The 27,958-nt window shown below is 37.1% G+C and overlaps 1 pseudogene; it reads left to right on the top strand.

Moving 5' to 3' along the window:
* The first annotated feature begins 1,379 nt into the window (after nt 1-1,379).
* On the top strand, nt 1,380-26,476 carry LOC122474395 (annotated as a pseudogene).
* Nucleotides 26,477-27,958: the final 1,482 nt, after the last annotated feature.

Genomic DNA, 27,958 nt, shown 5'->3' with positions numbered 1-27,958 from the left:
TGTAACCTTATTCTTTTCTAATGGGTAACCCTACTGGCATTGGATATACAAAAATCTCAGCTAAAAATATATGGATGTTATTGTAGTGATTTTTCACTAGAAAAATCTAGATTGTGGTTTTCCAGATTCTTTCAACACGATTCAAAATTATTTCTGTCTCCTCATGAGTGTTGTAATTAAACTTAAAAATTCACATCTGAAAACTCCACCAAGATATCCTGTACAATGTTATATATTTTTTTAAAAAGTTATGTCCCAAATACCAGCCAGAAATTATAAGTGAAGCAACGTAATCCTTTAAAGGATAGAATTTGCATAAGAAAACAAGTGTTTGTGGAGCAAATGTAATAAAGATAATTATTGGCATAGTTCAACGTAAAAAAAATACACAAAACTACAATTTGCATCTCTATCAACTTTATAATTTGCATTGTACTTTCATATCTATTACCTTAATCCATCGACAATACTAATCAAAAGCAGTGGAAAACATATCAAAGCAGCCACAGCTTTTACCTGGTTGCTTGCAGCTCAGCATCCACAAGCCTACTGGGCTCTCTTCCCATCCGATGTAGCTACATTTGAGCTTATTAGCTATGTAGTTGGAGATGCTATTACTCCCCCTGATGATTTCTTTCTACACAAGTTAATCAAGCACAGCATATGGGATGTAATCAAAATACATCTTTACTTGTGACTCCCACTGCCCCTTTAAAATTTATTCAGTAGTGAAATATTGTTTTCCCTGACCCTAGATTAAAAATCTGTAGGACCCATGGCTTTCAACAGTTGTAAAACCATTTTAAATTCAAAGCACAGTCTAGGTTCAAAAACTAGAACATCCTGTCTCATTAGTGATCAATACACTGAACTTAATTTAAAATGGGATTGTCTCCCCCTCCTGCAGCCCTGATGGTATCGGGTCTTGGAGAAAGGAGAATACTAGGGTTTCTCTCCCTTTCTCTAAACCTCCTCCCCCAGCACGTTAACCTTGATTTCATGTCTCCTCACCATTGTGGCACAAAAAGGAAGAAAAGATAAATGAATAACAAAAAGACTTATTAGACATTTGGAGTGGGTAAAAAAGATGTAGTGTATATATATACACACAATGGAATATTACTCAGCCATCAAGAAGAATGCAATCTTGCCATTTGCAATAATGTCAAGGGAGCTAGACAGTATTATGCTAAGCGAAATCAGTCAGCTAGAGAAAGAGAAATACCATATGATTTCACTCATATGTGGAATTTAAGAAGCAAAACAAATGAACATAGAGGGGAAAAAAGAGAGGCAAACCAAGAAACAGACTCTTAACCATAGAGAACAATCTGAGGTTATTGGAGGGGAGGTGGACGGGGAGATGGGTTAAGCGGGTGATGGGCATGAAGGAGGGCACTGGTGATGAGCACCGGATGATGTATGGAAGCATGAATCACTAAATTCTACACCTGAAATGAATACTGCACTGTACGTTAACTAGCTGGCATTTAAATAAAAACTTGGAAAACACAATGGGTATTTAGAGCTCTAAACACAGAAAGAAAAGAAAAGACTGGAACTGGCAATGTCATAACTGAGTTTTGTGGCATCTGGATCTGCAGTGTGTGTAAAACTGCATCATGGGGCACTTTTGTTTACTGGGAAATCCTAGTTAATCTTCACAGGGAGATGTGACAAAATCATTCATCGTCAGGGTTAGTTACACCAGCTATCTGTGCAAAGCAAAGGAAAGAATGATACAGCAATGCTATAAAAAATCCTCCTGTGTCTCACACCTGCTCTTATAAGCCTTTTCTTTGGCACATTTTTCTTTCTACATGGATGTCTGGAGTGCCCTCTGCTCAGAAGTAAATGACCTTTGTTCCATGCTATTTCCAGGATTTTCGCAAACTGAAAGAATCATTTTTGATCAATCCATCCATTACCACCTACAATATCAAAATCCAGCATAGGCTGGAAAACCAGACTGCCTAAAGTTCAAATCACAGCTTTTCTGCTTACTAACCAAATGACACCAGGCAAGTTCCTTAAATTCTCAGTGCCACGGTTTGCTATCTGTAAAATAGGGAGGATGATAATAGTATCTGCCACAGAAGCCTGTTTTGAGGATTAAACGATTTAACACATGTGCATGGCGTATATTGCCAGTAGACATCAGCTCATATCAACTGGGCTGAGCCACTGCAACAGAATGGATAAATAGCCACTCATGGATCATTTCTTAACGCTACATTTCCTTAGAGGATATTGGTTACAAATGAAATGTTTTAAAATCCCATTAGAATTATTTCATTTTTTTTCTTCCAGCAATTAAATTCCTGTTTAATAGATAGATGATTTTGCCTTTAGAGTTTTAACCCGGTTGCTTAAATAAAGCGGAAAAATGATTTTTTTTTAAATTGTTTTCCGGGGCGCCTGGGTGGCGCAGTCGGTTAAGCGTCCGACTTCATCCAGGTCACGATCTCGTGGTCCGTGAGTTCGAGCCCCACGTCAGGCTCTGGGCTGATGGCTCAGAGCCTAGAGCCTGTTTCCAATTCTGTGTCTCCCTCTCTCTCTGCCCCTCCCCCGTTCATGCTCTGTCTCTCTCTGTCCCAAAAATAAATAAACGTTGAAAAAAATAAATTGTTTTCACATTTTTATTTATTTTTGAAAAACAGAGACAGAGCACAAGCAGGGGAGGGGCAGAAAGAGGGAGACACAGACTCCGACGCAGGCTCCAGGCTCTGAGCAGTCAGTCAGCACAGAGCGCTCGAGCCCACTAACTGTGAGATCTTAATCTGAGCCGAAGTCGGACACGTAACCAACTGAGCCACGCACCCAGGTGCCCCAAGAGGAAACGAGATTTTTAAAGAATTATGAAAATAATAGGGTTGAACTGTGCTAATACCTTTATTAGTTAACTACAAAAGACACGTGCTTATTTGGATCATGTGATCACAACCACTTACTTTTTGGCAGGATGCCCTAATTTCAAGGTAAAGTATGTAAAGGAAATAAGGAGAATTTGGGGTGTTTGGCATTTGGATGAAGTCTATATAATGGGGATATTACAGCAGTAGCACACAATTCAGTAAAGCAATAAAGCTGACTACACAAACTTGAAATTACTGTGACATACGTGAGAATATTAAAGTATATCCAAATCAGTTAGTGGCTATTATGTCACATTCTTTATAGTGCTGATTGTTCAAAATCATTTTGCTTCTTCACTGGAAAAGTCTGTCTGAATTTATCATTGAAAGTTGACCAGAAGAACAATTCCCTGGTGCAATGTTTTAACCATCTTGCAACATGTATATGCATGAGAAGTATATGACATAATTTTTACAAGTGTACATTTACCTAAACTGCCAAAATGTATTCTTAAAATATTCTCATTCAAAAAATGTGTTGCTCTCATTATGGTAATTTTTTTTAAAGCTTTTCTGCCCCCATCTCCTATATACATTTCACAAATCAGTGGAATGGACCACAGGTACTTAATTAACATCATCAGTGTCTATCTAGATCACCAAGCTGTATCCTGAAAGGTTTGTGCAGCCTTTTGCATTAAATTATAACTTATACAGGAAATTGTTTTTTCAAAAGTCATCACAGTTTCAATTCAATTCCATTACAGGTTTTTTTTGCTGACCGTTAAAGAGGGGGAAAATCACCCCACTGAAAACAACAAACACAGACTTTGATTGTTGGTTACAATGCGAATAAACGATCCCCGCCCTCATGGTCACTTTGCATAAAGCTTCCTCCAAAAGATCTGGTCTAGTGTCTCAACATAAGAAATTCAGTGGCAAAATGTTTAAAGGCATTAATTCCCATAATATTATGCTGGATAAGAAACGAAGTCCAATATCCCTAACCAAATAGTCACTGTGTAACACACACCAGATACTAAATTCAATTTTCTGCTTGAGTAAAACAGAATAATAGTTTGCCTCCTGTTCCTATCTATGGCTAAGACTACCAATGCCACTCAATTAAAAAAAAAGTTAAAACTTCAAGATAGAGATATTATTGATAGTTTCAGTAATTATCATACAAGAAGTTTTAAATATCTCCAAATAGGCATCAATCAAAAACTAATCATCGCTAAAAAACAAAAAATAATAAAATAAAACAACAAACAAAAACATCTGTGATACTAACTTCCAAGCATTCAAAAGCATTCTATAGTAGACTAAGGCAACAATGTCCCCACACTAGGTTAGCTTTCAAAAAGCTTAGGATATAACCCATGAATTATAAACAAAGCAAACATAATTTTAAGCAACCAAAACCTATTATCCTTATCAGGAAAGAGTAAAATGAATCACATAAATAAAATTCCGAAACTTGCATATGCCAGCTGTAAAGTCGCAAGACTTGTATTAATAATACTCACGTCTAGCCACATGCTAATTATATTCAGACTTAATTTGGATTTCAGAAAGTGATACAGGCTGCTTCTTACCAGCGCAGATACATTTTCTTTTATTAATACAGCACTTTTCATATTGAAAAAAAAATAGGGAATAAAGGAGTCATAGCTATCTTTGCCTTCATACACTCTAAGCTTGTTATAGGTTTTGCCTATAGCCAAAATGCAGACGCGCAGCTAATTTCGGGCCTACCAGCCTTGACAACACTCTCCTTCATAAGCAGCTGGTGATTAACCATATGGGAAAGTGTGATTGAACTCCAGATGGAGTTGACTCCTTCCTAACTCCAGACTAGTTGTTTTGGGGACAGATATCTTTAGTGCTATTGACTACTGAATCACCTATTCCTTTAAAATTAGATGATGCTGGGGGATTTGAGAGTGTTAAAGAGAAAAGAGAATTAAGATTAAGACTATGGTTCTTTTCTGTCTGCTGGGAGACTACGGCAAAGAGAACATACAGTTGGTTAGCACTCTCCAGCACTGACCTCACCTACTAAACACATTGATGCGCCTGTTCTGGGAAGGAATTCCTAATGAGGCAGTAAATGCTCTAATACTTTCTATCTATCTTGAGAAGAATAATTTATGACCAGAGAAAGTGAAGAAGGTATCAGTGATAAGATTAAACTAAGTGTTATTCTGGTCAAAATAATTAAATGTATTTTCCCTCTGGGGAACTCAGCATACATTACTCAAACTGAATGCTTTCCTAAATAATTAGTCTGTTTCTTCCAAACATTATCAGGAATGGCAAAGGCAATGAGACAGTCAAATCAAAGCAAGACAGTAGCATAACTTTTCTTCCTCCTAGAATAATCAATTTATCACATTTAAAAATGCCAATATTATAGCCCTTGAATTTAAGAGATTTTATTTTTACTTAGAATTTATATAATATTTTCTGAATAACACCATACTTTACATCCCAGGTAAATCTATAATTGCCCACAGAGTCACAGAATTTTGAAGGCACAAAAAATTTTTATGTTCATCTATGTTCATCATCTGTGATGTAACATGGCCATCCATAATTTTATAGTAAATATAATACTTCAGCTTCAGGCCAGAGCTTCATCACTATAATAACACAAAAACCATATGAGAATTTTTCTTTCACTACTAACTTTTAATTTGAAATTGGAGTAATTCTTAAAATTCTCTATTTTGGTAAAGTGGGTTTTTTTTTTACTTTCATCTTTCATTTTTAAAAGCATTACTAAAAACTTGTATTAAAATAAATCTACTGTGATTCAAAGCTCAAAACCTAAAGACAAATACACTTTACTTAAAGGATCTGTTCAACATGTATAATAACTCATTCATTCCCTTATTAAATCTATCTCAACCTATAGTTTTCTTTATATTATCTTTTCCTAGATGCTACATCCTTGTACTTACCTAACAGATAATCTTCATTTGTTGTTTCATCAATTTATGTAAGAGTGTAATTAATGGATTTATTATACACAATCTGATAAACAAATACCTTGCTACAACATACCTCCTATCATTGAATATACAACCACAAAGTACACACAGATAAGAAAAAACAAAAAAGATACCTCATGTCAGCTGTGGTTTCAATGATTAGTCACCTGAAATGTATCTCGGATGGAAAGAAATCAATCATATTTTTCATACAACCAATTTACCACATATTGAAATACTAAATGAAATCCATTTGTCATCTATGACTAATTATGCATTTCTATCTTGGAAAGACATATGTAAATCAAACATTTCTAAAGAACGGTGCAAACAGGCTAAGATAAATATTTACAACATATAATAAAACACAATAACAACTCATTAAATCCTGGCCCACAATAATCTAAACACTAAATAGTGCAATTAAGTCACTCCAGTCATTAGACTAATTTATCCCTTGAAGAAATAAAAATACACATCAAAGACAACATTATTGTCAGTTTGAGCTCTCTCACAAAAAAATGACCTTGAGGAACCATTCAGAATAGCACTGCTTAGAATCAAACTCCATCAACCCACATCATACTAAATCCTACCTCTTTATTTTTCATACCTTGGTTCTCTCACCCTGAGAGACATCTCCTTCCAATACCAACTATCTAAAACTTTCAAGGATCACCCTTCCTATGAAACTTTCCATCATATTCAAGCCAATATTGACTACTTCTTTCCTTACTGCATTATCTGTGGTGACAACAGACATCCTGGTTTTCTTTTGTTGTTGTTGTTGTTGTTTTACCTTTTTCCAGCTTTACTGGGTTTAATTCATGTTGCTCTTTTATCTATTTCTTATTTGTTTCTCATTATTTCAAATTGGTTTCATTATTAAATTTCTAACTTCAAATGACAAAACTAAAATACAATTCCTTGTTATGCAGCCCCCCCCAAAATACTGCTTTTTAAAGCAATTATCTGTAGTTTACAAATACAAAAAGAACTTTTTTAAGTGATATTTTACTAGCAATTCCAAAATAAATATTCCCACTTTACTCATCCAAGGCAAAACAAGAGGCTCAATAGATAAAGCTCGAGATGTTGGGGCACGTGGGTGGCTCAGTTGGTTGGGCATCCAACTCTTGATTTGGGCTCAGGTCATGGGATCAAGGCCCGTGTTGGGCCCTGTGCTGAGCATGGAGCCTGCTTAAGATTCTCTCTCTCTCTCTCTCTCTCTCTCTCTGCCTCTGTCCAGTACTCATGCTGTCTCTCTCTCTCTCTAAAAAGAAAATTAAAAATTAAAAAAAGCTAGAAATATTGCTTATTTATTTTGGTTGTTTCGTTTTGCCTTATTTTTGTCTTTGTTTTGAATCAGACCATGTTTTAAATGTTTATTTATTTTGAATACAAAATAAACAAATCAATGAATATTTATTAAATGTATTTAATTAATAAATAAACAATAAACAGTTTTAATTAATAAGTAGATATTTATTTATTTATTATTGAGCATGGAGCCCAACAAGGGGCTCAATTCCATGACCCTGGGATCATGATCTGAGTCGATATCAAGAGTCAGGTGCTTAACCAACTGAACTACCCAGGTGCCCATGCGTAAGAGCACTTAACTTCAACTTCTTTCACCACTTAATTACATTTATTCTAACAGAAAATGCTCATACAAACTACTAAATAAATTTCACTTTATAAGCTTTTGTACTTGGAATTCTCTGTACAGAAAAAAAGAGCATGCTTTCAATGTTCAAGACTTTGGTGTCTTTTTTTTTTTTTTCTCCAACGAACATATTAATTTTGTCTCCTATAGTCTATTGGTCACATCATAATCAATGCATAGGATTTGAATCATATTAAAACTAATTTTCTACAGTATCAAATCATACGACACTGTATATATTATCCACTTAGCTCATCTATATGTCTGGTCTACATATCCCAGAATGTACATATCCTCTTTTCAGCCTGATATATTCTTAGATTCTAATGTTTAACAGATGCTGTATTTGACCAATTTGTTTGTGCCAAGTCATCTGTAGTGGACAATTATGCTTTTCCTGTTGATATCCAGAGACTCCCTAACATTAAATAATTATTCTTTCATTTTTTGCCCCATTTTTACAGTAAAAAAGGAAAATAGCAAAAGATAAAGAGGGCTACAAATTATAATAAGTGCACATTTGTGCATTTACTGACAGCAGCTATCATTTGTTGAGTGTTACCTATGAACTATAAAATACAGACACATTTTTAAAATTTAATCTAGATACATGGAAAGATAGAAAATATTTGCAAATTATACATTTGATAAGGAGTTAATATCCAGAATATATAAAGATCTTCTATAACTCAACAACAACCAAAAAATACAACCCAATTAAAAATATGGCTAAAGACTACATATTAGTATGCCAGGGCTGACATGACAAAAACCACAGACTTGGGTTGCTTAAACAACTAAAATTTATTTCCTCATATTTTTGGAGGCTAGAAGTCAAACATCAAGGTGTCATCAAAGTTTATTTCTTCTGAGGCCTCTCTTTTTGGCCCATATAGGGCCATCTTCTCTCTCTATGGTCTTTCCTCTGTGTGTTCATATGCATGTCCCGATTTCCTCCTCTTACAAGAACTCCAGTCATGTTGAAATAGGGCCCACCCTAAAGATCTCATTATAACTTTATTATCTCTTGAAAGACCTTATCTTGAACTATGGTCACGTTCTGAGGCACTGGGGTTAGAGCTTCAACATGTGAACAATTCAGCCCATAACAGATTTGAATAGATTTTCTCCAGAGATATACAAACTGCCACATAAAACCATGCTCAACATCACTAATTAGTAAGGAAATACAAATTGAACCATAATAAAGTACCACTACATACCTATTAGTATAGTGATTATCAAAAAATAAGAAAACAACAAGTTTTGGTGAGGATGTGGAGAAATCGGAACCCTCAGGAACTGCCGGTGGTAATGTAAAATGGGGCAACCACTGTGGAAAACAGTTGAGCATTTCCTCAAAAAATTAAAAATGCAAATACATGTGATCCAACAATTTCACTTCTGGGTGTAAGCCCAAAAGAATTGAAATTAGGGACTTAAAGAGATATTTCTACTCATGTTCATACTGCATTATTCACAATAGCCAAAAGATGGAAGCAACCCAACTGTGTATTGATAGATGAATGAATAAACAAAATATAGTATACACATACAATGGAATAAGATTCAGTCTTAGGAAGGAAAAGGCTACCACATGGATGAACCTTGAGCACATTATGCTAAGTGAAATAAATCTCACAAAAGAACAAATGCTTGGGGCACCTGGATGGCTCAGTCTGTTAAGCATCTGACTTAGGCTCAGGTCATGCTCTCACAGTTTGTGGGTTCGAGCCCCGCATCAGGCTCTGTGTTGACAACTCAGAGCCTAGATCCTGACTCAGATTCTGTGTCTCCCTTTCTCTCTGCCCCTTTCCTGCTCACACTCTGTCTCTCTCAAAAATAAATAAATATAAATTTTTTTTTAAAAGAACAAATGATTCTTTGTAAGATTCATGTGGTACCTAAAACAGTTAAATTCAGAGAGAGAGAAAATAGAATGGTAGTTTCCATGGGCTGGAGAAAGGAGGAAATGAAAAGTTATTGTCCAATGGGTACAGAGTTTCAGTTTTACATGATAAACGCTTTGGAGATAGATGGCAATGATGGTTGTACAACAATGTAAATGTACTTAATGCCACTTAAGTACCATTAAAAATGGTTAAAATGGTAAATTTTATGTTTATTTCATAATTGAAAAACATAATTGAAAAACAGGTAATCTATATAGCAATTCAAACAATAACACAGCTAATATATATTCCTATTTGAATTTTTCAGATGAGGTAACAGAGGCTCAGAAAGGTCAAGTTGCTAAGCAGAACCAGATTTCAAATCCATGTTGATCTCACATTAAAGACTTGCAGGTTCAAATAGACTACACTTACCCACACTGACCTCACTTCCTCAATATAGTTCAAATATTTGCTGGAGAAAGTTCTGAAGATTACAAGACACTTTGACACATAAAGGAGTCTATTGAGCAAGTTTGATGTATTGATCATATGTGTTAGTTGAGCTCTTTCTCTAATGACCTCTTCTGGGCAGAAATGATGCAACCTCACCTGTACCAGAATAGTTTTATCATCTCATAGAACTATTAGTATACAGTTTTATATATCAATATTAAGTAGGAAAATGTACTCCATTACTGCTCATTCTCCTTTGGAAACCAGTGTTTGGTTTTCTACCTTCCCAGTTAGAGGAGTCATTATTGAACTGCTTAGGAACCCGAATTGTAAAAGATCCAATGCTTTTACCAACTTTGTAGAAGAAATTAGTGTTAATGTTTATATATCTGAAATGCCAAGCTTTGTGCTTTATTTTCATGCTAATAGGCCAGAATTCTCTGAGTCTCCAAGGTTAGACTCTCAAGACAAATTGTTTCTTCAGCCAACCTCTTCTTGACTTCACAGTTTATAAAATAAAACACTATCTATCTGAGATACAAAGAAAATACAAATTAATGAAACACTGGACTAGAGCCTTATATCAGTGTGTTGAAGATTTATGCACATAAACTGCCAAACACAGGTTTTGAAACAGACCTTATAGACTCCCAGTTGCCATAGTAACTGCACAGCTTTATTGAATGTAAAAGTGTAAACAGATGAGCAGAGCTCAGGTAAACCATCAGCGTTGCCGTTGTTGGCCTCTGAGTGACAGAAATAACTAGTATGTGCTGTCACTTTCCAAAATAAAATAATCATGATCATAATTTAACACCCTTGACTTCTTGGTCTGTGAACATGTTCCCCTTAGAACCTTCTTCCAGGGCTGCTTAACTAATTACTCGTGAAAAGAAAGGTTCTAATGAATAATTAATGTTTTTGTTATTGAAACAGGTTGGAGAACTATGCTGCGAACAGCAAGGAGTGTTAATACGGCAGTCCTACCAAATGCTTGCATTCTGTCTTCTCATTCTCTTGATCACAAGAGAAAGGGTGTGGTGGGGACTAAAACAACTTTTAGAAGTGCAAGCCCTCCTCTGAGATGCTTGCAGGCTAGTTTCTAAATAAATAAATAAATAAATAAATAAATAGAAAAGTTTTCAGTTGGAATAATTAAAGGAAAGAAATGTTGGTGGAGACGATGTTAAAGACGTATAATCATTGAAATATTTGAACATAAAACTAATGTTCCTACAGTTATTCTTTGTTTTTCACGATTACAATTATATATTTTTATTCAGAGTTCTAATTCCATATTTAGGACTGCCGTAAAATATTTGTAAGAGCCATTAGAAAATAAATAACTCAAGCCCCTTTCTTAGAATGGGAAGAATAAAACCCAAAGTGGTAAAAATAACATACTCAAGGTCACAATATTAGTTAATTCCACCACTAAGATTTAGATTCCACAATCTAAGTATTTCTCCTACAGACACCAAAGGAGGACATGGAATACTTATTCTTAAGGCTACAAAGTTGTTAGAGAAAAGTATGTTTGATTTCCTGTTGGATCATGGGACTGGGAATAAGAAATTTCCTGTTTTATTTACCAAGGGATACATTAGAGGACAATCTTGCTAAAATAGTGGCATAGAGTCTAGGAGAGTAGGTGATAATAATAGGAAGACAGACTAGAATGCATTCATCCAACAGCATTCAACAGTAAGCCCTCAAATCTTATGCGAAGACATCCTTCATGCTGATAAAACTGCTATCATTTATTGAATATGTAATATGAGCTCATCATTGTGTCAAATGCTTACATACATTAAAGTTTACTGATTAAGGGGTTAAATTTTACAACGTTGGGTTCACATCCTTGTCCCACTGCTCATGAGTTATAATCTTGGGTAAATTGCTTAATCTCTAAACCTTAACTTCTTTGTAAACTGAAGATGATAATAATAGCACCTACCTCAGTGTATTTCAAGAAGTCATTATTACACAGTAAATGAAATACCCATGTAAAATATCCAGTTAAGGTATTAGCAATATACAAATTTTGTAATTTTGTATTATTATCCCATTTAGTATCTACAATGATAACAGAAGATGGATAGGATTATCCCCATGTCACAAATGAGAACACTGTGGTTTAAAGGATGTAACTAATTTGGCCAAGTAGAAAAGCCAACATATAAACTTTGAGATACACCTTGTTCCATAATCTGTTTTTAGCTGCCACACATACTGAATCAATCTGGAGTCTGGTTTGGCGATCTGGTTACATTTCTCATTCTTTCTCTGTAGTCTTGAAAAAGTCCTTCGGTCAATTCCTAGTATTTATTAAGTGTCCCAATGCTCTAATTCTTTTCCAATTATCAAAGGGTTCATGACCACAGTTCGTGACCTAAGAGAGGTGATAATTTATCTGAGAAGACAATACGAAATAAAAACTCAATAAAGGATTAAACCACATTGTCTCATTTCTAAGATTTAGGATTTGGTTACAGAAAGCCAAGATTTAGGTGTACAGGCATCATCAGAGAAGAATATATAGAATTAAGCTGACTGTAGGAAAGGAGGCTATTTTGAGTATAAGACAAAGAGTGAGAAAAGACATCAGAGTGCTCATTGAAAGATAATTTGGACATAGATTCGGAAGTCCTAAATTAAGGAGCTGGAAATGGAAAGAAATGGGTAAATCAATGACGCAACTGACAGGAAAATTATAGAACTTAGAAACAGATATAATAATGTGAAGACCAAAAAAAATGGCTTGAAATGTTCTAGCCTGGGACATGAGAAAATGTCTCCATGTAACAGAGACAAAAGCAGAGTAACTGAAAAAGAAATGGGAACATGTGGGGATGATTATGTTCAGTTTGGGACTGATTGTATTTGAGAAACTGCTGGAGTAAATGCTGGCTTGTCCTGAACACAGCTATAAAAGAAAGAATAGCAGGAAGGTGACAGTCAAGACCTGGGAAAACATGTAAATACTACAAATGTTATGATAATTAAAAACATAGGATAGGGGTGTCTGGGTAGCTAAGTTGGTTAAGCGACTGATTCTTGATTTCGGCTTAGGTCATGATCTCATGGTTTGTGAGTTCAAGCCCCACGTCAGGCTCTGTGCTAACAGGTTTTCAAAATGATTAATATCATCTTGGGAGAGTACACTATGTTGGTAGCAATGTTAAAAGTAAGAGCAGTCAAAATCCAAGATAAGCAAATTTCAGTCAGAAAGGAGGAAGATAAACAGAAAAGTACAATTTTATAGAAGCCAAGGAAATGCCACCAGGGTGTTAAGGATGATTAAAATAGAGCTTTATCAAGATGCTTCTAACCTCTTGTAATATCTGCACTCCCCATTCTTGAATCTGAAAACAGACTTAAAATAACTTTATACAGGTTGTGTTTAGGTTTCAAAATTCATTGATAGTGTTTCTGTACTATGGTCTGCAATGTTGATTAATCCTAGGTCTCTGCTACGTGGACAATTTTATTTCTTTATTTGTAGAACAGGGAAAATAATACAGTCCTTTGAAAAAGTCACAGCAAGCAAGGTACCTGGAAGATATCAGGTACTCAATAAATGGTAGTAGTGCTTATTTCTGCTTTTATTTGAACAAAAAAGAGCTGGCTGGGCTGATTTTCCTACAAACAGGTACAAATCAGGTCTCCCTTGGCTTGAAAGATCTCCCATTCTTAAATTTAGGGTGGTTGAATGAGCAAATATGTCATGTACCCAAAACAACTCCCACTGCAACTTTAAGGGACACTGAAATGTCATTGAATAAATACAGAGTGCTACAATTACTATCTCATATTTACTTCTTATCGTCCAAATGCAGAATCAGTTGCAATGCCCTTCTCTATGCGTATGCCTTCACATGTCCTCTTCATTATTTAAGATTAATCTTGAAGGCTTCTGAGTATATTTCCTAGCCAAGGTGGAAGTTTCAATTTTGTCCATGGGACCTTCTCATCCACCATAATACTATTTGCCCTCTGCTTTGGTATTGCTTAGTAAATTGAACAATTTTAGCCCTCATTTTTTAAAAATTTTTTAATGTTTTATTTTATATTTGAGAGAGAGAGAGAGAGAGAGAGAGAGAGAGAGCATGAGCAGGGGAGGGACATGGAGAGGGAGACACAGAATCCGAAGCAGGCTCCAGGCTCGGAGCTGTCAGCAGAGCCCGACGTGGGGCTCGAACTCACGAGCAGTGAGATCGTGACCTGAGCTGAAGTCGGACGCCCAACCAACTGAGCCATCCAGGCACCCCAGCCCTCATTTTATGCTTAAATTTACAACAGACTTATTATGTGTATATGTATATATAGGTGTATTTGTGTTTCACAGAACAACAGTACATACCCATCAGCTTTATTTTCCATAAAAATAGTAAATTTAAAAAAAGATGTTTAAATATTGAGAATGCCTTCTGTCAAGTATAAATTTCCCCAAAGCTCCTTCGTCACATAGTTACTGGGGTGCCTGCGTAGCTCAGTTGGTTAAGTCTCCAACTGTTGATTTCAGCTCAGGTCATGATAGCACGGTCATGGGATCAAGCTCTGCATCAGGCTCTGAGCTGACAGTGCAAACCCTGCTTGGGATTCTCTCTTTCTCCCCCTCTCTCTGCCCCTCCCCCACTCATTACTGTGCTGCTACTCTCTCTCTCTCTCTCTCTCTCTCTCTCTCTCTCTCTCTCAAAATAAATAAACTTTTAAAAAAGTATAAATTTCCCCCAAACTCTTCTCTATCACATAGTTATTTCAACAAGGCAAAAAATGATTCTGTTGTATCACAAAACTTTTGAGAAGTACATTCATCCAGTCCTATAAAGATCACACAATATATCAGAACTACTTTAGTCTAAATTTTGTTTGTTTATGCAATGCACCTATGTTAATGGTCAAACTGACTACTCAAGCTTTTCTCCTTTGAGTATGTGTTGAATTTCAAAACTGTTCCTTTTTGTGCCAATGATATTCTTCTGACTAGTTTTAGTTATGAAACCAAGGATGCTTTTGCATATGACAAACTATTTAACTTAGCTAGTAATTACTAATTAGCCAATTAAAAGAATGAAATTTCAGAAGACCATTTAGCAATAAAGTCAAACCCACTACATAAATATTTTTTTTCATTTATTCAGAGATTATTTTTATTTCCCAAAGAATAAAATTCAAAATTTTGTGTATATTCTCTTTGAAACTTAAGTTCACAATAAATAGATATAGCTTGAAAGCAATTAAGGCCAAGCAGAAGTATCAACACCTGAACACATATAGTAGGCCTCACACCATTTCTCATTCACATTCACACCACACACCAGTTTTTCAAAAAAATCTTTGAGAAAAGTGGGGCGCCTGGGTGGCTCAGCCAGTTGAGCATCCAGCTTCGGCTCAGGTCATGATCTCACAGTTCATGAATTTGAGCCCCACATCAGGCTCTGTGCTGACAGCTCAGAGCCTGGAGCCTGCTTCAGATTCTGTGTCTCCCTCTCTCTCTGCTCCTCCCCAGCTCATGCTCTCTCTCTCTCTCTCTCTCTCTCTCTCTCTCTCTCTCTTTCAAAAATAAATAAAAACATTAAAAAAAATTTTTTTTAAATCTTTGAGAAAAGTAAAAGAAAGAATATTGCTTTTAATATACAGATTAAAGTGTTAAATAGTAAGTGATTTTAGGAATGAATCCTTTTGAAAGATTGGTTTAAATTTGTTTTGTTTCCTTCATAGAATGTGCTAGTACCAGAATGTTAAATAGAATTGGTTTTATAGCCAAACTCACTTGAGAGACTTCAGGAGAAGACGGAGGATTAGGAGGATCCTAAACTCCCCTTGTTCCATGGATACAACCAGATAACACTCGCATCAATGTAAATAATCCAGAGAATGTTACCCAAAGACTGGCAGGGCAGAATCTCCATGGCTACATGTAGACAGGAGGCCATGTTGAAGAGGACAGGAAAAGCAGAGATGTGGTCAAGAGATAGACCTGCAGGGCTGTTCATGTGAGGGAGGGACCCCAGGGGTGCAGAGAAAGAAGAGAAAAAGACTCTCACACCATGTACCCCAGGCATAGACAACCCCACACAGTAAAGATTAATCTCCACAGCATTTAGCTTTGAAAATCAGAGGAGCCTGATTTTGTGAGGTCTTATAATCAGTGGGGCTTAACACCTAGGACTTTAAAAATCAGTGGGCTGGGCTCTAGCAGAGCTGAGAAAATGAAGGAAAACTGAGTTCCCCCACTTAAAGAGACAGCACAACAAACAGCCCCCTGGAGATAAAGAATAGAAGCAGCAGTTTGAAAAACACAGAAGGGATATTTGTTTATCAATCTCAGAGCCCATGCTGGAGGGGCAGGGATCTTTGGAAGAGTTCACCAGGAATAAAGGAGCTAGAAGGCACTATTTCCCTCCCCTGTCCCCCAGCCTAGCCACACGGATACATATGGGAACTAGCATAGCACCAACATTCTATACCTAACTTGCTAATAGCATATCCTGCCCCTGCATTCTCCTGCAGATCTGCTCCATCCAACATACCCTTGGCCAGAGACCTCCAAAGCAGTGCCACAAGTCTGGCAGTGTGCAAGCAACCCCAGCAGAGGCCAGATCCTCTCCAAAGTGACTCCTGCCCTGGAGAGAGGGCGAAGATAACCAAAGATACACCAGTCTGACAGCAACCCCAGCAGTAGGGCTGGGGTCAGACATCTGATGTGACTGCAGACCCTGCCCATCAATAAAAGTTTCCCAGGGAATAACATGGAGAAAATTTCCCTGCAGTTTAGTGCTATTGCGTCTCTGGCAAATACCTACCTGATCTGACTCCACTCAAGACCAAGCCAGCCCCATACTGGCCCACTAACAACACAGGGAACGAACCCGGCCCACAACACGCAAAGAGAGCACTGCAGATGACCGGACTAAAGGCAAAAGTAGCTCAGCCACAACAGTAGAGCACACACAACACACACAGGAGGCACTCCTGAAGCACCAGAATCCGGTGAACAGGAGACACTGCACTGCAAAGCACTACATGACCTCTTCTTCATAAGGCCACTACCTTCAAGAACAAAAAGATATAGCTGACTTTCCTAACACATAGAAACAGACACAGAGAGTTAGACAAAACAAGGGGACAGAGTAGTAAGTCCCAAATGAAAGAACAGGACAAAAGAGACCTAAATGGAAAGGCAATGAGTAATATGCCTGATAGAGAATTTAAATACTCATAAAGATATTCACTGGACTTAAGAAAAGACTGGAGGACCTCAGTGAGACCCTTAACAGAGACAGAAAACATTAAAAAGACCCAATCAACCCAATCAGAGAGGAAGAATTCAATAAATAAAATTTAAAAATACACAAGATGGAATAAATAATAGACTAGTGGAAACAGAGAAGAACAGATCAGTGACCTGGGGACAAAGTAACGGAAGCAATGAAGCTGAACAAAAGAGAGGAAAAAAATAATACAACATGATAATAAACAGAGGGAAATCAATTATACCATCAAGCCTAATAACGTTCGCATTATTGGGATCCCAGAGGAGAAGGGAGAGAAAAGCGGGCAGAAAATTTATTTGAAGAAACAACAGCTGAAAACTTCCTGAATTTAGAAAGGGAAACAGAAACCCAGGCCCAGGAGGCACAGAGAGCCCCCAAGAAAATCAACCCAAGGAGGTCCACACCAAGAATCATAGTAACTAAAATGGCAAAAAGTAACAATAAAGAGAGAATTTTAAAAGCAGCCAGAAAAAAGGAAATGGTTACATACAAGGGAAACCCCACAAGTCTATCAGCTGATTTCTCTCCAGAAACTCTGCAGGCCAGAAAAGAGTGGCATAATATAATCAAAGTGCTGAAAGAAAATAATCTACAGGAATACTCATCAAGGCTATTGTTCAGAATAAGAGAGATAAAATTTCCAAGACAAACAAAAGTTAAATAACACTAAAAGAATTCATGACATTAACCAGCCCACAGAAATAATAAAAGGGATTCTTTGAGTGGGAAGGAAAGACCATAAGAAGGAGTAAGAAAAGTATGAAGTACAGAAATAGAACTATAAAGTGTATCTGTAAAAAATCAGTCAGGAGTGATTACTACTTCACAAAATAAAAGGATGTAAAGTATGACCACATATACCTAAAACCTGGAGTAAATAATGGGTTCAAACTTAAGTGACCATCAACTTAATATCAACTGCTATGTGCATAAGATATTATATATAAACCTAATGGTAACCACATATCAAAAACCAGTAATAGATATTTAAAAAATAAAGAGAAAGGAACCCAAGTACACCACTAAAGAAAGCCAGAAAACCATGAGAGAAGAGAGAAGAAAGAAACAGAGAAAAACTACAAAAACAACCATAAAACAAGTAAAAAATGGCAGTAAGTCCATACCTATCAATAATTACTTTGAATATAAATGGACTAAATATCCCAATCAAAAGACACAGGGTGACCACATGGATAAAAAAGCAAGACCCATCTATATGCTGCCTAAAAAAGATTCATTTCAGACCTAAAGACACATGCAGATTGAAAGTGAAGGAGTAGACAAGCATTTATCCTGCATATAGAAATGAAAAGAAAGCTGGGGTGGCAATACTTACGTCAGATGAAATAGATTTTTTTAAATTTTTTTAATGTTTATTTATTTTTGAGACAGAGAGAGACAAAGCATGAATGGGGGAGGGTCAGAGAGAGGGAGACACAGAATCCGAAACAGGCTCCAGGCTCTGAGCTGTCAGCACAGAGCCCGACGTGGAGCTCGAACTCACGGACCACAAGATTGTGACCTGAGCCGAAGTCGGCCCCTCAACCGACTGAGCCACCCAGGCACCCCTGAAATAGATTTTAAAACAGAGACTGTAACAAGAGACCAAGAATGACACCACACATGCATACAGGGAACAATCCAACAAAAAGACATAATAATTGTAAATATTTATGCACCCAGCATGAAAGCACCCAAATGTATAAAACAGCTAATAACAAGCATAAATGAAGTAATCAATAGTAATACAATAATAGTAAGGGACTTTAACACCCCATTTATGTCAATGGGTAGATCATCCAGACAGAAAATCAATAAGGACACAATAGTTTTGAATGACACACCAGAACAGATGGATTTATCAGATACATTCAGAACATTCTATCCAAAAACAGCAGAATACACATCCTTTTTAAGTGAACATGGAAAATTCTTCAAAATGGATCACATATTAGAGTACAAAACAAGTCTCAACAATTTTGAAAAGATTAAAGTCATACCATACGTGTTTTCCTGACCACAACACTATGAAACTAGAAGCCAACCACAAGAAAAGTATCTGGGAAGACCACAAATATACAGAAGTTAAATAACATGCTACTAAACAATGAATGGGTCAACCAAGAAATCAAAGAGGAAATTTAAAAATACCAGGAGATAAATGAAAATGAAAACACAATGGTCCAAAATCTTTAGGATGCAGCAAAAGCTGTTCTAAGAGAGAAGTTCATAGCAATACAGGCCTACCTCATGAAGCAAGAAAAATCTCAAATAAACAACCTAAACCTACACCTAAAGGAGCCATAAAAAGAAGAACAAACAAAATCAATAAAGGGTTAGTATCCAAAATATATAAAGAACTTACACAACTCAACACCAAAAAACCAAATTATCCAATTTAAAAATTGGCAGAAGACATGACCAGACATTTCTCCAAAGAAGACATCCAGATGGCGAACAGACACATGAAAAGATGCTCAACATCACTCATCATCAAGGAAATGTAAATCAAAAACCACAACGAGATATCTCCTCACACCGGTCAGAATGGCTAAAATCAAGCACAAGAAATAAGTGTTGATGAAGATGTGGAGAAAAAAAGGAACACTTATGCACTGTTGATGAGAGTGCAAACGGGTGCAGCCACTGTGGAAAGCAGTATAGAGTTTCTTCATAAAATTAAAAATAGGATTACTCTGTGATCCAGTAATTCCACTACTGAGTAGTTACCCAAAGACTGTGAAAACACGAATTCAGAAAGATAATATGCACCCCATGTTTACTGCAGCTTTATTCACAACAGCCAAATTAAGGAAGGAACCAAATGTCCATTGATAGATGAATGGATAAAGAATATGTGATAGGGGCGCCTGGGTGGCGCAGTCGGTTAAGCGTCCGACTTCAGCCAGGTCACGATCTCGCGGTCTGGGAGTTCGAGCCCCGCGTCAGGCTCTGGGCTGACGGCTCAGAGCCTGGAGCCTGTTTCCGACTCTGTGTCTCCCTCTCTCTCTGCTCCTCCCCCGTTCATGCTCTGTCTCTCTCTGTCCCAAAAATAAATAAACGTTGAAAAAAAAATTAAAAAAAAAAAAGAATATGTGATATATATGTGAAGGTTACTCAACCATTAAAAAGAGGGTATAATGCTAAGTGAAATAAGTCAGAGAAAGACAAATACCATATGATTTCATTCATATGTGGAATTTAAAAAACAAAACAGATGACCAAAAGTAAAAAGAGAGAGAGAGAGACAAACTAAGAAACAGACTCTTAACTATAGAGAACAAACTGATGGTTACCAAAGGGGAGCAGGGTGGGTGAAATAGGTGAAGGGCATTAATGAGTACACTTATCACAATTAGCAATAAGTAATAAACACAATTGTTGAATTACTATATTACATCTGAAACTAATATAACACTGTATGTTAACTATAGTGGAATAAAATTTTTAAAAAAGAAAGATAAATCACTTGAGTTATCAATACACATTCCCTGTCGAAAACAGAAGAGATAGAATATAAGTATTGTTATTTAAGGGACTATTTTATTTTAAGGCCAGTTAAAGATGAATCATGTAAAGTTCTGGTCATCCCTAAGGTTGAATCTCAATGGTTTGCAGGTTAAGCTTTTGCACATCTTTCAAAGCTCTGAAGAGAGTCCACTTAAGAAAGCCTCAAGACAATGGTCTCTTCTAGTTCTTTACAGACTAGAACATAAAAATATGCAAGTATGCAAGTACTGGTTTTGTTTAAATTTCTTAAAATTTAGAAAAGTTCTGATACATATTTTATTTCAAACATCTCTTCAACCTCTTTCCTTTCCCATGCACACTCCAAGAAATTACAAAATCCTAGCTTTCTCTAGAAAGGGAAATATTTGTCACAAAAAAATGAAATACATTTTTGGAAACAAAGAAATGTTTGTACATGGTTATATGGTTGACTAATCTTTTGCTTCTCTTCTCACCAGTCTTTTAAAGATATTCTATAGTAATATATGGAGCTAGAATTTTTATCTGTGTGTAACAGGTATTTTTTAAAGAAATCAACAACTGTTAAAATCTCCCAAGGATGCTTTAGAAAGCGTATATCATATTTTTTCAGGTCTCAATAATTTAGTTGAATTGCTTTTTTAACCTCTTAATGGCAAAAGAACATTATCAAAGAATGATTGTGCTGAGAATAAAGAGGAAGGATGAATGGGGGAAGGTATCACTAATGATACAATTGACTGCAAACGTATAGACTGTGATTACCATAATGGATAAATACCCACAACCAATAAAATGAGCTCTTCTACCTATAACTGTTGTATGCAGGCTTTAAAATTTTCTACCATCTTTGAAATCAGGTATTTGTCATGCAGTCTCTCTGCACAGCATTTGATCAGTATTCATCCAACATCCTCAGCCAGAGAATGCTGCCTAACAACACAGCACTCTGAAATACTAGTGTGTGTTTAGAGAATTTTTTTAATGCTTACTTATGTTTGAGAGAGACAGAGAGTGTGAGTGGGGGGAGGGGCAAAGAGACACAAGACACAGAATCTGAAGCAGGCTCTAGGCCCCGAGCTGTCAGCACAGAGCCTGACGCATGGCTCCATGAGATCATGACCTGGTCAGAAGTCAGACGCTTAACCAACTGAGCCACCCAGGTGCCCCTAGAGAATGTTTAACCTACCAGAATGGAAACCTTTGGGGGAACAACTTGCTCCATTATAGTTTCCCACGAGTTTGTAGATTTCCACAACTTTCTATCGTATGGCAACAGAAACCACTCTGTGGTTCTTAATCAGCGTCTTTAAAAGCCTAAGCCTGGCTTATATATTTATAGATGCAGACATCCTAGAGATACCATAGGCTCAACTGGATAAGCCTTGTCAAGGGACTCTGTAGCTTTTGCTATATATGCAGAACCACCAAGGATCTGCTAATGCTGTTATCAAATGCAGCCCTATCAGCACTAAACACTTGGCTTGGCATTTTGATAGTAACATTTTAAAGAAAGTGGGCAAAATGGGATTCTCCTTTATATTGTAAATGGATAATAAAGAAGCTTCTCTTATTGGTCTAGCAACTAAGAAAACTTGATGAAGTTTGTAACATAAGAAACCTAAGAGATGGTATTGATGATAAATTGTCACACTGGGAAATGAACACTCCAAATAGCTGTTTCTGAATTTGTCATTCCAATTGAAAGGCTGTCCATTCCATGACTATTTCACAAGTGATATTGACAGCCTTTGCAATGTTAATACAGAAAGATTTCCAGCATTACGATCTACTTAAACTCCAGCTCATTGCAATAAGGAAATTACAAGAAAGCCTTATTCAAAACTTACGGGATAAAATAGCAAAAATCCCTTACACTGGAGAAGGAACACTATGTGGATATAGTGGCAGAAATGGGACTAAAGGAGGAAGCAAACTGTGGATATCGCATTTTGCACAGCAAGCCAGTCTTCATTCACCAGCCTACTTTTCTGAATTCCTGCTTGGCCTTTCAACTGTGCCTGTCTACCTCATGGCTTTTCTTGCTTCTTGCTAAAAATAAGAATTGAGGGAAAGGTGTTCGACGATTTTTAAATCTTTCTCTCACTGATATGTTAAAAAAAAAACAACAACAACTCACCACTCATTTAAGAGCTGGCAACTCTTCTGAGAGTTTTTGCAGCTACTGTATTTCTTACCAGTTTGGTTAGTGAGTGCCCCTATAAGCACCGGAACAGACAGGGAAACAAGTCCAGAAGAACTAAGAGGCTCTGTGCAAAATACACTGTGAGCGCAAGGCACCAGCATATTTCCATTCACCTTGTCTGAAATCACAGCTCATATTCCTCCCACACCATTATCTTCTCCCCTCAAAGGGAGCAAGTATACTTGGTGTGGTTTTTCTTGCAACCAAAATTTCTAAAGACACCAAAATCTGCAAAGCTATCCCTGATTACCTTAGGTAAAGTATCTCCTTCCTATACCCACTGTTCTCAGTCTCAGCTCTCTACTGCCTTCTTGCCACCTACCACAATCTATAATCATTTTCCTGATTGCTTGCTTATCTGTCATACACTGGGCCACAATCTCTCTGGGGGTGGGGCTGCCAGTGTCTTTGTATTGCACTCACTGCATCTAGCTTTCAGCACAATGACTAGCACATAAGTAGAGTTATAATCAGTAGTTAGATGTAAATAGTTCTATTTCTTCATATTTTACACAGAAGAATCAAGCAGAGTTCTGCATGATGTCACTTAAAATCAAATCCTCCTAATGCAAGAATTAGTTGGTAGGAATAAAAATAGTACATTTGAGAACCATAAAGGGCTTTAGAAAACTACTTCATTGAACCATTCGGTATAATTGATGAAGTATTGAATCCCAGAGGTTACTCAGCTTACCCAAAGCTACATACTTAGCCACAGAGCTGGGACTAAAACCTAGTGAATGTTTATTAATTTTATTTGTTCACACGTACCCTGCATTACTGAAGAAGAGGTCCAGGGAATTTGACTCATAATGTTGAAAAAAGGTAGAAGGTAGCACCCTGACACAAAGTTCAATAGCAATTCAATTTTTTGTAGCTAGAAACATTTGATCCAGTTTCCAAATAATACTAGTCTGTTCCATAACTTACAACACTGTATTTCAGGATAAAAAACATATTTTAACATGCTTTAACCCCTCCCCCACAAAAGAATCCATCAGTTCTGAAATAAAATCATTTGGGATGGTAGGATATTATATCAAATAATGCCACAGACAGGGACTTTATGTTCAACCTTCCAATTTCTTTTTTTTTTTTTAAGGTTAATTTATTTTTTTTTTTTTTTGAGACAGAGAGAGACAGAGCATGAACACGGGAGGGGCAGAGAGAGAGGGAGACCCAGAATCTGAAACAGGCTCCAGGCTCTGAGCTGTCAGCACAGAGCCCGACGCGGGGCTCGAACCCACGGACCGTGAGATCATGACCTGAGCCGAAGTCGGACGCTTAACCGACCGAGCCACCCAGGCACCCCTCAACGTTCCAATTTCTGCATCAACTCAAAGAAAATCTTTAGCCTCTCTGTGGCATACATAAAATGAAAGCAAGTTGTTTTCTCACTTATGTACTAAAGAGACCACTTGGGCACTTACAAATAACATTCTGTATCTTGGAATACAGGCTGTTTATAAATATATACCAAAGGTTATTAATACTATTTTAAGCCAATACTACCATATAACAAAAAGGGAAAAAATACTCAACTGAGATCATCTGTAATTCACACCACAGCAAGTAGTTATTACAGTCCATATGGAGTGAGGATCACCCACTGCTGAAAATTCCATGAGGGTGTGACAAGGTGACATACAGGAGGTTAAGTGCTGTATGCTGGGTGGCAGCTCATTTCATAGGGGTGTAGAACTTGCGATTTGAAAAGGATGTACAGAAGTCGCCACGCAGACAGGGGTGAACGCTGCAGAATCAAACAAATGTTGCTGATTCAAAGTTGTTCTCCTACAATAACAACCAGCACCAAATGAGTTGCCGCGGTGGAGAGCAAGCTGTGCTCAGCGACTAATTGCTACACTTGTTAGAGTGTGCAAGAAGGTGTTTATTTGTTTTACATGTGTTTGGTGCCAAGACGTCCCGGGGATCTGGAGCTGAAGTGGAAACAGAATGACAGTGTTTAGAAAACTAAACACAAAAACAAAAGGGAAAGAGAATTTTTTTTTTCCTGAAAGTGACTTGAGCATTAAATGTATGAAAACCTTGAGGCTCTTATCCTGGGTGATTAATTCTTCAGGCTCCTTCAGATCAACCCGCGGGAGCCCAAGACGGAATGGAATGTATTAAGTCTGTGATGCTTTGATGTTGTTACTTTTATTTAGATGGTGAATTATTCAAAGCAGGGAGGATCAATCTAAGAGCTACCAATAGAAATAAAAGGGAATGAAGTCAGAAAAAGGAAGGAAGGAAAGCACAAAATGTGGGTGTTGAAAAAGTTCCACCTGAATGGCAAAATTTAGAATATGTACTATGGGGAATTTGCCACACTGTATCCTTCCAGTTTCAGAAATAATAACTGGATTTTAACTGACATTTTGAACAGTTTAATGATGGAAATATTTCTACTGAACAACCTTGTTTTTCTTCTCTGATACTTCATAGGCCTCCAGAGTCTTCCTTTGGACAGAAATTTGCTACTCCAAATATAAGCCCAAAATACTTCCAGAGTATGATTAGCAACTTAATTCTTTCCATCAATGAACACGGTGGGTAAGTTTTAAAAATAATTATTTTTACTTATTTTTCTTTTAATATGCAGAGATATCTATCTGAGCACTGATAAATTCCTCAAGAACAACTGTGATATGTTTACATCTTCCATGTGATTAGCATACCATGTAGATTGTTATTTTTTTTTAATTTTTTTAATGTTTATTTATTTGTGGGAGAGAGAGACACAGGACGAGTGGGGGAGGGACAGAGAGAGAGGGAGACACAGAATCCAAAGGAGGCTCCAGGCTCTGAGCTGTCAGCACACAGCCTGACACGGGGCTCGAACCCAGGAACTGTGAGGTCATGACCTGAGCTGAAGTCAGCTGCTCAACTGACTGTGGCACCCAGGTGCCCCGATTATTTGTTATTTAAAATTAGGAGGCCGCCTGCACCCAGAGCTCCAGAGTCTGACAGGATTGTGATCTCTCCATTTTTTCTTGCCGCTGTGATAGTGCCTGTGAGTCACCGTGGATAAAAGTGGAGAGACAGGGGAGTCAGATGAAAACGGCACTGCTCCCAGGGCCCCCAGGATCACGGATATAGAGACATTCCCGGAGGAAACTGACAGGGATGGAGATGGGGACTAGAGAGAAGACATGGCCAAAGCTGCAAGCTCAAGAGTCAGGACATCTCAGATAGAAGAGCAACTGGAAAGGAGGACTCATCATTACTTACTCCTGCAGCCAAAGAAATGAAAATAGACACCGAAGAAAAGAAGAGAAGAAGCCAAAAGTGGACGAAGAGACTCAAAAGATGCAGATCTGGTTTCCTCTTTTTCTGAGGAGCAGCTGAACAGTTATAAAACATATCACCAGTCAGGTTTCCCTAAGGCAGCCATTAAAGGGCTGATCCAGTCCGTCATGTGGCACCTCCTGTGTCTCAGAATGTTGGGATTGCTGTGAATGGTGTTTCCAGGGTTTTCTCTGGGGGAGATGATAGAAGCAGTACTGGATGTGTGGGGCAAGTGGGGACAAATGCCACCAACTACAACTCAAACATATGAGGGACACTGTTCAGAGGTTAAAGTCAAAGGGGCACATCCCCAACTCAAAGCACAAAGAAATCATCTTCTAGACCACAAAGCCTAGAAGGGCCTGGTACTGAAGGAAGAAGTACGGGTTCCAGACTTCTTCCTATTGCATGAGACTTTTGCACTGCTGCTCAAATATCTCAGTCCTCCAAGGATTCGATGATGGCTTTAATGTCTTTCTCAGAACTCTGATATTCATCACATCTAAAAAGCACGTGCCCTGTTTCATACTTGCCTCGACTAAATATTGGGACCTCTTTGGGCATTTTATTTTATTTTTTTAATTTTTTTTAATGTGTATTTATTTTTGAGACAGAGAGAGACAGAGCATGAACACGGGAGGGGCAGAGAGAGAGGGAGACACAGAATCAGAAACAGGCTCCAGGCTCTGAGCTGTCAGCACAGAGCCTGACGCAGGGCTTGAACTCACGGACCGCGATATCATGACTTGAGCCGAGGTCGGATGCTTAACTGACTGAGCCACCCAGGTGCCCCTCTTTGGGCATTTTAAAGTATTTAACCGTCTCTTGGCTATTTGGAAGAAGAAAGATACATGGACCTTAGGCATCTTTAGACAGGGAAGCTGCTTTCAGAGAGAAAACCTTTCCAAGAGAGCTTTGATGGGTTCATAATGAAGCATGAAGTTGCTATAACTTAGGTTATTTCTTCCTTCTGGTTTTAAGTAGATGAAACAACCAGAAACTTTTGACTTGCTATACTCTACTATGTAAAACACGGTGATAGCAAGTGTAGTGTAAAAGTTTACCCTGTAAACATTTAAGGTTCTCTTATGAATTTTAGTGAGTGGTCATTAAACTGTTTTCCAACTTGCAAAAAAATTAAATAAATAAAATGAAATTAAATAATATGAATATTCATTAGGTATCATATCATTTTGAAGCACCTGTTTTACATAAACCATATCATTAAAAAAGTAATTAGATTTTTAAGTTCCCTTTATTACCTCAAAATTTTATGGAAATTTTTTTTTACTTAGTTTGATACTCCTTCTCTCTATCTCTCTCTTTCTCCCTCTCTCAGGTATGTGAAAATTTATCAGACAGGAGGAAGCAGTAACCTTCATATTCCATACAAGGACAATAATGCAAATCTATACCCACCATAGATTAAAAACTTCATTTTAATGTCATTTACTTTCTATTTTCCACTGCTTTCTGCCACATAGAGTGTGAACAGTTCATTAATGTGTAGTGAAAAACATATGTCAAATTGGGATTCATGCAAATCACCAACCCTACACAAAAAGAAAATTCTGTATCCATAAATATCTAACAACTTCTCCAAGATTCCATTTATATTTAACTTTGAACTATATTAACTTGATCTTTGAAAAAGTTATCAGGGAGAGGATATAGTTTTTACTCTCACTTAAGGGAATATGTTTGTATTCTGTACACTTAAGGGAATATGTTTGCAAAAACAACCTTATGGCAAGGAATGAGACTTTGTCTCTGTTTAATGCAAAATACATCAAGTAAATCAGCCACATATTATTGGCCCAACTA

This window comes from Prionailurus bengalensis, chromosome D4 (genome assembly GCF_016509475.1).
Source record: "Prionailurus bengalensis isolate Pbe53 chromosome D4, Fcat_Pben_1.1_paternal_pri, whole genome shotgun sequence".
In the NCBI taxonomy this organism is placed as follows: domain Eukaryota; kingdom Metazoa; phylum Chordata; class Mammalia; order Carnivora; family Felidae; genus Prionailurus; species Prionailurus bengalensis.
This window is presented reverse-complemented; position numbering and strand designations above follow the sequence as displayed.